General features: G+C 42.0%; 2 long non-coding RNA genes across 6 annotated transcripts; both read right to left on the reverse strand.

Moving 5' to 3' along the window:
* Positions 1 to 4,699: 4,699 nt before the first annotated feature.
* On the reverse strand, positions 4,700 to 6,939 carry LOC123188802 (uncharacterized). The gene is made up of 2 exons (XR_006495204.1): positions 6,339 to 6,939; positions 4,700 to 5,076 (listed from the first exon to the last, which is right to left on the reverse strand). It is a non-coding gene; the product is annotated as an uncharacterized lncRNA (long non-coding RNA).
* A 2,240-nt stretch (positions 6,940 to 9,179) lies between these two features.
* On the reverse strand, positions 9,180 to 11,825 carry LOC123185311 (uncharacterized). Of its 5 annotated transcripts, XR_006493320.1 has the most exons (5): positions 11,588 to 11,825; positions 11,407 to 11,506; positions 10,437 to 11,340; positions 9,581 to 9,842; positions 9,190 to 9,492 (listed from the first exon to the last, which is right to left on the reverse strand). It is a non-coding gene; the product is annotated as an uncharacterized lncRNA (long non-coding RNA). The 5 variants fall into 5 exon arrangements; XR_006493321.1 differs by having other exon boundaries at positions 9,189 to 9,492; positions 10,437 to 11,506; XR_006493322.1 differs by having other exon boundaries at positions 9,180 to 9,489; positions 10,437 to 11,825.
* Between the last annotated feature and the right edge of the window lie 799 nt (positions 11,826 to 12,624).

The raw sequence follows: 12,624 nt of genomic DNA on the forward strand, positions 1-12,624 counted from the left end.
GCACGATTGCATGCTGTCAAGCTCTTCTGGAAGAGGCCCAGCAGCCCCAAGAGCCTCCTAGCGCCAGCAGCTGCGTAGGCGGAGGCGGGTCTGGACACTTGGAATGAATGGCCGCAAGGGTGCAATGTTGATCAGGGAGTCCGACAAGACCGTCATCGGAAGGCCGCCAGCTCAACCTTTTAGCCTATATTTTGTTATAATTGTATGCATATGTAGGTCATGAGTGTTTTGGGCCTTGCCACATGTGGCATTTTAAATTATCCTGAATATGTAAGACAATTATTAACTGTTGCCATTGTAAATTTGCCTCAACGGCGAGCAGAGAGCTCGCAGGGACGCCAGAGCGGAGCCCGCCACGGCCGCCTCAATGGGGAGCAAGACACGTGGATGAACGCGAGCAGAGCGTGCCGCGGCCGCCTCAATGGCGATCAACCACGTGGTCAACCTTCTGGCACCCCGTGGGAGACGCGACGGCGCATCCATAGGACACGATGGTGATATCTTGACCGTGTGTGATAGTGGGCAGATACGTACACGTACATCCGAGAACGCGGGCCCATGTTTCAGGGTTCCGATGCGTGGCATATGGTTGATCCAAAAGAACTGTTTGCAATGAGCCAGAACAACAGAAACGGGCTTTGTAGGCCCTAAACAATCAATAAATTTTGACCTTGTTTCTCGTCACATTGTAGGTTACAACGTAATAAGTAATTGCAAATCTGTTCACACCAGTCAAACTAATATGTGTTCACACTTAGCACCGGGCTATAAAAACTACCCACTTGAAAATTACTTCACAGTTCCTCTCCTCATCACCCACAAAACTGGTCTTTCTTGTCAACTCGTTCCTCCATGACCGGTAGGAGGAGTTTCGAGTGGACATATAACCAAGAAGCAAAGACCAAGGCTGCGGAAGCTCTAGAGAGGTCCCGCCGCGAAGCGGCAGCCTCAGCAGAGATGTCCTGGCGCCGCGGAGCCCTCGAACGAGCTCTCACGGGCACGCATCGGCTCTCACAAGTGCACTCGCCGCATCGGCGATCGCGACGAGCTGGCATTGCTGAAGTCCTTGGTTGGCGACGACGACATTCTCGCTAGCCTCATTAAGCAGCAAGAGCTGGTCGACGGCTTGATGAAGCTTCTCAAGATCAGCGATGCCTCGGTTGACAAGGCGACCAGCCTTGTCGAGCAACTCATGGGTGACAATGCGAAGCTCCTCAAGGCACTCGCCGAGAAGGAGGAGGAGGCCACCGGCTGGAAGATGCTGCATGAGTAGAGCAGTGCCTCGGGGATGACGCTGACAGCGGTCATTGAGGAACTGATGGGTGAATTGAGGAAGCTCCGGATCGAGCGCGAGCAGGAGGTGGAGGAATCCGTGGCTGCTTTCACGCAAAGTCATGAGGAATTGAAGGAGTTGGAGGATGTCGTCGCCCGGCAATCCATCAATGAGTAGAGACAGTAGCGACCCAGATCGTTGTCTGCGATTTCCTTCTTCTCTTGCCCCCGTGTCTTCCGGGCTTTGCCGCATGTGGCATTTTAAATTATCCAGAATATGTAAGACAATTATTATCCGCGCCATTGTAAATTTGTTGTCGTATTATCCGTTGCCCTATGTGGCAATTAAAATTAGGTCGGAAAGCGAGTTCAAAACACGAACAAAGCAAATGCTTACATGGGATCACAAGCAAGCACCCTCCGTTCAGGTGCTTTAATTAACCGCGTTTAAACAAGGGCTCGACCATCATCGATGGAGAAGTTGTGAGCGAGGCGGGCGGCTGGTGGATGGAGGTCAAGGAACTCGCTTCCAGGTGAGCATGGGCGGCCTTGCTGCTCGCATGTGTCCCGTCGAGCCTCCAAGGTGGACAGGATGCATGCGTCCCGTCGAGCCTGCACGACGGACTTCTCGCGGTCATCCCGTCTAATCAAACAGCTGCATGCACACCACCCAGTATGGTTAAATTTTGGTAGAGGTAGTGGCTGCACTTAAATGGTTACGAGAACACACTGTTCATATAATAAAACCGTTTGCGATATTAACGTGTCAAGGCTTATTCCTGCCTTAGTTTTTCAAAAGGACTTCGTTGGCTATTAATGTGTGCGCCTTGCCTCAAACTGGACGATTTTTTTACCACGGCATATATATGTGCCATGTCATGAAACCATGCTAAGTTTCATGTTTCTTGGGTGAGTTTTTGATTTACTGGGAATTAAAAACCGAGATTCTCAATGTTTCAGGACGACAATAAGTTTGTAATTCAATCTCATTTCTTAAATGAGACTAAACATGCACCCAATGACACATGTACAATTTCCCACCCATTTTGCTTCACTGGAGCATGTGCTTGTAGTTCAAATTTGAATTACGGACTACATTAAATGCCTAGAAAACTTAATTAATATATACAATGGCCAAACGAACCCTGAACAGTTTCAAATTTCAGCACGACACTCCTGTTATTCTATATTGCCTGTAGAAAACAAAGTTCAAGGCGAGAAGAGGCAGCGATTATCGTTTCGCCCACAAGAGGGGCATGTATCCCTACCGGAACCACGAGGGCTGCGAGAAGTTTCGGTTTGTAAGAGGCTTGTAATATAGCTTGGCCTAAATTGGACAATTATTTTACCATGACATATATGTGCGATGTAGTGACACCATGCCAAGTTTCATGATCTCCTAGTGAGTTTTCGATTTACGAAGATTTAAAAATCGAGATTCGCAATGTTGGTGGCCAAGCCAGGACGCCGAGACGGTTGAATTCATTCCCATTCGTTTCATGGGACCTAAACATGAACCCCAAGGACACATGTACGTTTTTCTAGCCATTTTGTGCAATTGAGCATGTATTTGCAGTTCAGATTTGATCTATGGACATTAAATGCCTAGAAAACTTAATTAATGAATGAAAAAGGTCAAACGGACCCTGAATAATTTCAAAGTTCAGTGCGAATCTCCCATTGTTTTGTGTTGCGTGTAGAAGAAAATACAAGGCTAGAAGAGGGAGCGATTATCGTTTCGCCCACAAGGGGACACGTTTCCCTATCAAAACCACGAGGGTTCTTGTGACATGCTCCGATTTGTAAGAGGTTTGTAATAAAGCTGGGCCCAAATTGGACAATGTTTTTACCACGACATATATGTGCTATGACGTGACACCATGCCACCTTTGATGACTTTCTAGTGAGTTTTGGATTTATGGGGATTTAAAAACCGACATTCCAAATGTCTGAGAACGAGCCAGGACACCGGTACAGTTGTAATTCATTCCCATTCCTGGCATGGGACCTAAACATGCACCCAAGGATACATGTATAATTTTTCTAGCCATTTTGGTGAACTGGAGCATGTATTTGTTGTTGTTCAGATTTGAATTATAGACATTAAATGCCTAGGAAACTCAATTAGTGTATAAAAAGGCCAAACAAACCCTGAATAAGTTTAAACTTCAGCACGGATACCCTGTCGTTCCATGTTGCCTGTAAAAGGAAATACAAGGCGAAAAGAGGTAGTGATTACGTTTCGGCCACAAGGGGAACATGTTTCCCTATTGGAACCACGCGGCTTCTCTGAGAGAAGCTCCGATTTGTAAGAGATTTGTAATAAAGCTTGGCCCAAATTGGACAATGTTTTTACCACACGACATATATGTGCCATGACGTGACACCATGCCAACTTTCATGACTTTCTGGTGAGTTTTGGATTTATGGGGATTTAAAAACTGAAATTTCCAAATGTCTGAGGACGAGCCAGGACATCGGTACGGTTTTAATTCATTCCCATTCCTGGCATGGGACCTAAACATGCACCCAAGGACACATGTATAATTTTCTAGCCATTTTGGTGAACTAGAGCATGTATTTGTAATTCTGATTTGAATTATGGACATTAAATGCCTAGGAAACTCAATTAGTGTATAAAAAGGCCAAACGAACCCTGAATAAGTTTAAACTAGTAAAAAGCCTGTGCATTGCTACGAGGCATATATGTATGTGTTTCAAATCCTCATGCATTTATTCTTCTTGTGCAACAATTTATCTGGCACACATATATATCAGTGCCTTCTTTAAGTGATGCAAAACATACAACTTGACATAACAGTAGTCAAACATCTCTTAAATCATTAAATTAACAGGAAATGTGAGTGATCTTTTCGAGTGCCACAATGTATGATGTAGAAATCATTCTGTAACGGTTTGTCAAACCACAAACAAAAGGAACAATAACGTAATCACCGAATTATAAGCAACGTATCCTAGCATTCTTATTTTTTGTAAATAAATTCCTAGGGTATTAAATAATTTTCAAAATAAAAAAGTTGGGGAAAATATTAGTAACTTGCAAGGAAGAAAAAATAGAGGATTGGAAACAATAGTACACATGGATGTCACACTTTCAAGTAGCAAATTCCGTCCGAAATCATCAACTGTCACTGCCACAGCATGATTCTCTACTTCATTGCAATGCATCTAAAAAAGCCGCACACCGGGAAACTAATAAATATCAATAGGCATAAAATGTGCACTATTGACATGGTTTATCCGATTAGATACATGGCCGTTGTGCAAGATCAGATAATTTCAAGAGGCAGATTCATCCCGGGTCTTCATCGTTCAATACATGTCTATTGATACATCGGTCAAGGCGGTGACTTGTGGTGTGTCTTGTGCGTGTGGTGGGTGTATACCTTAATTGCGATCGCAGAAATTATAATATAATATTAAGAGTACATGTTCCAAATTTCTTAAAAATATGTAAACAGAACTCATGCCTGCATGTTCAATAATTTCAGGTTTTCAGATATTGCCTGCAAACAACAATCCGCAACAAAAATCATAGACCGAAGCATTTCACAATAGAACTGATAGTAGGACATCTATAAAAACAGAAAATGTAAGAACTGGGCTATTGGCTCCTGGAGAAAGAATTGGATTGCATAGTACTATTCCATACTATTACTGAAGTATCAATGAAATTAAAGATAACATGAATTACCCAGATCCTCTTGATATATAGCCGATGTGGGCATTCCTTCATGCAAATTGTGAGTGAATATCACATATTAGAAGCCTTTCAATCAACTCCTACAGGGAACCAAGAAAGATGGAAATCATGGGCTATACAACCAACAATCCAACAGTAAGCTGGTAAAGAAGGAAATAAATAATAATCATAACAAATACGAATACCTACCTTAAAATTGAAACAAAATTAATGTAAAAAGAACATCTGAAATGTAATGACAACCTAATGTGATGAACACTTTGTTAATATAGCAATTACATACAGAATACTGATATACATGGCTATACAACTTGCAGTCTGCTCTCTTTTTTCTGCGAAGAATAATGGGCTTATATTGCTTTTAGAAGACAGCAAGTTGTTGTATTAAATAGTCTATATGATCAGCAAAGAATAAAGCTTTAAATTGTACTCGCCAAAAGGCGCATTTACTCCTATATAACTAAGATCTCTCGTCACTTCAGGAAAAAAAAGCCGAATTTGAAGAAGTTAGCCCATACAGTGTACAACTATAACCATGGATCAGTTGAAATAGATAACTAAAGCATATGAATCGTGTTCCCATCATGGCTGTCTCAAGAGAAGCATAGGAATCATGCATCTCATCGACCCTCGTCCTCTAGCAGCAGGTCTCTCCCACCCGTCCTCCTCCTCCTACAAATCCTATTAGCCCGGCAGCCACCATAGGAACTGTGCATCTCGTCAATCCCGACGTCCACCACCAGCAGGTCGAGCCCACCGTACTCCTCCTCCTCTTCCTAACTAAGCAGCAAATTAATGCATTACCTTAGAGAATAGGGAATAGCAACTCATATCATGTTCTTGCAGGTAGATAAAATTCAGGTAACTGAATGATGATATTATAGAACTAAATTTTGTACAGAACAAGAAAACAAGAGACATGGGAGAAATCACCAACAACCAGCCAAAAAAAGTGTATCGCTTTGGTGCCGGAGTTGGCCATGGAGATGGTTCCCTTGCGCTGTGCTTCAGCACCTCGCAAACTTCCCGCCCCTGATGGACACTCCGGCATCCAAGGTTAATTGGACATGTTCTTTGAGTTTTTCTGGTAGTATACGGCGGCGTGCGTACTGCATAATTCCTTCCCTTCTCATCCTCTCATTGTAACAGAGCCGAGCTACTGTGATGGCGTCGGCTGGCCGTATGCTGCTGCCTATCGATTGAGATTCGTACGCATGGCCGTGTTGAAGATCCCACGCCACAAAACAAATACCAATGCGGAGAGAGAGAGAGAGAGAGAGAGAGAGAGAGAGCAGGATGAGAGAGAGCAGGATGAGAGAGAGAGAGAGAGCAGGATGCTCACGCCGATCTGCTACTGCCGCCACCTTCAAATCCGCTGCCGCTGAACACTTCGCCTCCGGCATGGTAGGTCATCTTGGTCCGCTGAGGAGGGGTACTACTCCCCTTCTTCGTCGTCCACTGCAGGAGGTTCCCTCTCATCCTCCTTGTCCCCCCGAATATCTGGGCCCACCTCCTCCGGCCAAGCCTGCACCTTGACGCCCCTTGCTGTAGTTCGCCGAGCCACCACCCGACCTCGCCTCCGCACTCCTGAGGCCTAGGCTGTCCGCCTCCGGTGCCTCGCCTGCCAGCCATCAGATCCCAGCCGTGATGGCTGCTTGGTGGTGCGTGCAGTAAGCAAGGGCTACAACGCAGTGGCGAGCGGAGCGGCCAACATCGGTGCGATCAAGCACGCGTGCTGTGCGCCAGGGCAGGGCGGCGGCGGCAGGGTGAGAACGTGCAGCAGCACGGCGGCGGCGAGCGGAGAGTGGAGAGGACGATTGGATCGAGAGATATTTTTGGAAGGGTGGATCGAGATGGAAGAGAGCGACGACGGGGCCGAGCTGAACAAGGGCAGGCCGAAATAGGCCCAATGCAACGATGGCGTTTTTCTTAACGTTCTTGTTTTTAACGAACCGTTTTTGGCAAAAAATTAGTACCACCTTGAATATGGGTTTTTCCGAAACTGAAAGCGTACAATTTATAGGATGAAAGCGTATTGTGACGGTGAACCCGGAGACCCAATCCGTGCTTTATTATTTACTAGTACAAATGCCCGTGCGTTGCAACGGGCATGGAATCTTGCAAAATCTACTGATGTGTCATTAGGTACAATTTGTTTTGTTCTTTATCATTACGCACCATTTCTTATATTCAGTTCTAACAAACGTGATTATTGTTTCTCGGCTGAATATTGGGCGTTAAGAAGCCACCTCGACATTCTTCGCCTGACTGAAGAATAACTCATGGAATAGTCTCTAAATCTTTTTCTTTTCTTTTCGGAAAACATGATTTTTTTATAAAACGAAATTATTTATTAAAAGAATAACATTTTTCTCAACATTTCTAAATGCATTTTTTAAATGTAACAACATTTGGAATTTTTACGAGTTTTTAAAAAGTACGAAAATATATAACTGTGTGCTTATTATAAAACGATTTTTACTATGTTGGGTATTTTTAGATATATAAGTTTGTTGTACTTTTCATTTTTATTTTCTGCTTTTTGTTTTATTTTATGTTAAAATAATTTGCGATTACAAAAAGGTTCTATTGGAAAAAAACATTGTTCGTTTTGACTTCTCAAAAACAGTTCTTGAATTCAGAAAACGTCCATGATTTCAAAAAATATGAACAATTTTTATTTTCATGAATAACTTTTTTATTTTTTGGAAAAATTTATAAGCATTCTTTAATAATGATGAACGTTTTTTAAACTTGAATAACAACTTTTAATTTGGTAAAAAATGAATTTGTTGAACTTTTTTCGAAAATGATGAACACAATTTTAATTTAATGAATATTTTTTTAGGTCGGTGAACAAATTTTAATGAACATTTTTTAAATCCGATGAAAAAATTGAATTCGATGAACCCTTTTTTTTACATCGATGAACATTTTTTGAAATTCGATGAACAAAAAAATCTTCGTGAATTTGAAAAGAAATTTCACAAAGAAGTGAAAAAGTAAAGATGAGAAAAGAAGAAAGAAAAAAGGAAAACAGAAAATAAAATGAAAGGAAAAAAGAAAGAAAAAGAAAATACGAATAAAAAACAAAAAATGGGCTTGCGCTTGAGAACGCCCAGCGCACGAGGGGTAGTGCGCGCGGTAGCGCCGTATAGGCTTCCCCCATAGAGAACACTTTGGTTTTAAAAAAAAGGGAGTGTCTATATTACAATCGACTGAAATTGAATTGGCCTTCAATCAAATATACCAACCAGTAAAAATCTGACACCAACTGAAAAAAAATCTTGACTGAAAATAATGGGGCATTCAACCAATTTTCAGGCACTACAAACATGGCACGTGTATGTATGACCTATGCGCTCTATGATCCATGAGCAAGCAATGAAAGGGCCCAGAAAGCAACACTGCCAGGTCAGTACTCTCACGACCTTCTCCAGGTTATTGACAGTTTTGTTTTCTTCACAATACTATTGGAAGAAAACCTGAAATTCACATGGCATTCTCAAGGATCTGAAGTTGATACTTGTGGAAGAAACTCCTGAACACAAACATAGTATAAATTTATAATTAGGCTGCCGTAAAGTCATCATCAACCTGCTGTACAATGATCAACACAAGATGAACTAATTACATACTAAACATTTCATCGTCATGAAGCTTTAAAAACAGTGGCTTCAGTTGAAATTTACAGTCATCTCACTACGAATAAAGAGTAACTTTTAAAGTGTATCACACATTCAGCTTTGATGAATTTTACAGTATTCATTTTACTAAAATTCCAGACAATAACAACCAGATCACAACAAAGATACTGGAACTTCAGTAAAAATAAGGAGAAACAACCAGTAACAATGTGTGCTTTATGATCAGATAAGAACAAGAAAGAGGATGGAGGAAGAAGGGGACAGAATAGCTACACAATCAGGAAACTACAGTCACACCAAGAAGACAAACTGTAGGTCAGTACTTTCACAATCTCCTTCAAATAGTTCTTCTAGTAAAAAATGTAGCACTGTAAATTTAGGTAACAGTATAGTGTAAAATCTATCACTGTGAAATACAAAAATCACAACCTTTAAGCTACTACTATAAATTACAGAAGTTATAGGATTGTAAAACTTCAAACAGGGTAGTGTAAATTCAAACATAAGGTCACTGTACATTCAAACAATCAAAAAAATTATAGTGCGGTAAATTATAGAAGCTATAGGACAGTAAATCCTTCAACAGGTTAGTCATCAATTAACTATAATTTACTACGAATACAACAAAAAAGTAGACTTCTATGAATACTACAGTACTGTAAAATCCGAAGGTTGAGGTCGGTCGTGGCGCCCATGCATTGCATCGGAAAAAAAATCGCACGCCCTTATGGTTGTCCGGATCTTCTACTTGAAGACAGCTAATCATTACGCCGTCATCCCGAGCTCTTCCTCGCTTCCCTCATTGTTTGATAATCTATCCAGCCCTTTTCTAATGGACCACTTGGCCTGCTGTTTACAAAGCACATATCAGCACACTGTAACACTGCCAGTAGTATTCATACATGGAAAGCCCACACAACGTTCAATCATTCTTTACCGGGTCTTTCTCTTATGTTCACGTTGTAACCACACCCCTTAACCCTCCGCACAACTGTCATTCCTTCTTCACCGGGTCTATCATTTGCCATGTTATACCCACACTTCACCCTCCTGCTGTTCTATATCTGTAAGCATCTTGTTGATCCGCTAAGCATCTTGTTTCAGTAGATAAGTTGAGTTGTATAGCCGTCTAACTCGTATTATAATTGGTGCTTCCTGAACCACATAACAATTGGACTCTTGCGATCCTGAATAATGAACTGAATCCGTAACAAAAAATGTTCAACATTAAGAATATTTAATTAAAAAAATCAGGACCTGTGATGGTTGCATATAATAAAAAGATTGTTGAACCGGTGATTGCTAAGAGGTCAATTTCATGCATCAAATATAAACTGTAGTAGAATTTGATAATTCTAAGCTTGCAAGGAAACCTGGGTACAAAAATGACCTATTGGGTGTCGCCTTCTAGGAAATCTACCCTGTTCTGAAGGCTTGTGTAGATGAATTATTTTCTATGTGGAAAGATATACTTGTACACGCTGCGCCTTCGCCCACTAATGGCGGCTAAGAAGCATGATCACCTAGAGCACCATCACTGGATTTAACCAGAACAAAAGGCAAACAATTTTATACATGAATATCTATATGACTGCAGTCAGAACTAAAAGTACCCGATTTTAAATATGGGTTGGGTGGCCTGCAGGAGTGCAGTACTTGAGAGACTATGCTAGTGTAGTAAACATAAATTTGGCCGGTTAGCTTCTATAGGGAATGCAAAACACTTATGAAATAAGAAACAGAGAACATTTAAGCAGAAATAAGGTACATGTTTGCTTACGAATGGTACTAACATGATATATTTTCTGCCCGCCGGTACGTTATCAAGCAAGATCATCAAATGTTTCTTTGTAGACCACATTGTGAGTATTGCCAACAGTTTTCAGGAGAGTTATTTTCAGTCAAAGCTGGAAGATGAAGAGTGACTAAGAAATACTCACATTAGTAAAAATAAAAATCCTGGGCTGAAAATTTGAGATGTACATAACTACTACAATGTAGCAACGAACCCATACTCTTTTTTCATTATGACTGCTGCTTTTTGACACTCAAGCGGACATTTGTATTGGCGACTGCAAGAAAACTGGAAAATATATTAGATAGAGCGGGCGGTGAGGTCCCAGGTGGGGGAGTGGGGGAGGCGGCGGGGTGGCACTCGGTAGGCAGAGCGACCGACGGCGGTGTGGTCGCATGCGAAATCATTGTCAGAACTTTGCATTTGAAGGTACACGCTCAGAGGAATTTTTTTTTGCTCAGTGCCAAAAGTATCAAATCCCTAAAACTGAAAATCACATCCTGAACTGAGCATTTTATTGAGAACCGGCAAAATAAGTTAAAGACAACAGTACGAGAACAGGTGAACGGTGATCTGATTTCAACACAAAATACTCATGAAGAAATAAAATGGGTGGACAGTGATTTGGTTTCTAAGCATAAAACTGATCATGTTTATGCCACACACTAAGCACATAATGTGTGCGTATTTGGAGCCTGAAACATCTACCAACTAAAACTACTCCCAAAAGCAATCTTCAAGTTCAATCTTAAGACGTAACACATAAAGCTACAGACTACAATTTTGATGCACAGATTTAGCTCACTCAGAGTACCCACACCCAATTCTGGAAAAAATAATGCGAGGCCCAATCCTCCGCTGCATCAAGCATCAACCATCATGAGATTGATTCCTTAATTGATCTGAAAACAGTTGCTTGGATTAATGTACTGTTAGAACTTGATATCAGAGGAAAGGAGGGATAAAACCTTGAGGAGCTGCATGTCCATGGCGTCCTTGACATCTCCTTGAAGAATCCCTTGACGGCGGCGACCGTGGTGGATGGGGAACTCCCATGGCGTGCCCCAACTGCATCTCCAGCAGAGGATTTGAAGAGAAGGCGAGGTGTAGGGGCAGCGAATCTCGGCCAAGAAGGAAGGAAGGACGAACCTGGGACCACCTGAGACGCGCCGGCGAAGCCATGCCCGAAACCCTAGCCATGGGTGTGTGGTTGCGAGCGGGCTGTAGAGGCCGGGAGCAGAGAGTCTGGATGGAGGGGAGGGAGGCGCCGACCGTGGGCAGCTTGGGGCGTGCTGCGCTGCGCCGGAGGCGCCAGAAGCAGCCGACATGGGCGGCGGCGGCGGTGGCGATGACTTCATGGGCGAGAGGGAGAGTAGGCGAGCCCCTGTGCTCTGTGCGTGGTTGTGTTTTATTTTTTTCTTTACAAAACTGCTTTGGCGCGCGTTGAATAGTCCAAATAACAGGGGGTTTTATGTAAAAATGAATCGTTTTTCTAGAGTGCCACTTAAACAGGGACTGCGGGTTGATTTCAAAGAAAAAGAGGGGGGTTTTAGAAAAAACACCAGCGATGTACGACCAGAAGCCGTGCGTGGTTTATTAGTAGGGTAGATATAAGTTTAAACTAGGAAACAATGCCCGTGCGTTGCAACGGGAGAAACAATCCACTCACATGACCATGTAATTTGTGAACGCATGGCACGATATTCTATAAGCTGAAATAAAAAGATAAAATAAGCAAAGCTAGAGGATTTACATACATCTCTAGTGACAAGATTAATTGTGCAAAGCAAAAAAGGATAGCAATGTATCAACGGACTTAGCTTGATGCCACATCAATTCACATGTTCGAAGTTTGATCCTCAAACGGACCAATCTTGAAAATATTTTGTTGTTGAATAAATATGAACCGAAGGAATCAAACATATAAAATAATTCTAAACAATTAAGAATCTACAATTGACACATAATCGTGGTGCTAATAGCAAAATGGCCATTTTCTTAAACAAATTTTAGAACCAAAGATATTAAATGGGAAACTTCTGGCTTCTGAGATAATGGAACTGGGTCTTCTCATGCAGCTCAAGTACATCCTTACCTTCTCATTTAGAACCTGAAAGCTGAAAAGAAGCAAAAAAGAAAGTCAAATTTGTGGTCACTGAAAACATTAACAATGTAAACCAAAAATA

The sequence above is a fragment of the Triticum aestivum genome, chromosome 2A, assembly GCF_018294505.1.
Source record: "Triticum aestivum cultivar Chinese Spring chromosome 2A, IWGSC CS RefSeq v2.1, whole genome shotgun sequence".
In the NCBI taxonomy this organism is placed as follows: Eukaryota; Viridiplantae; Streptophyta; class Magnoliopsida; order Poales; family Poaceae; genus Triticum; species Triticum aestivum.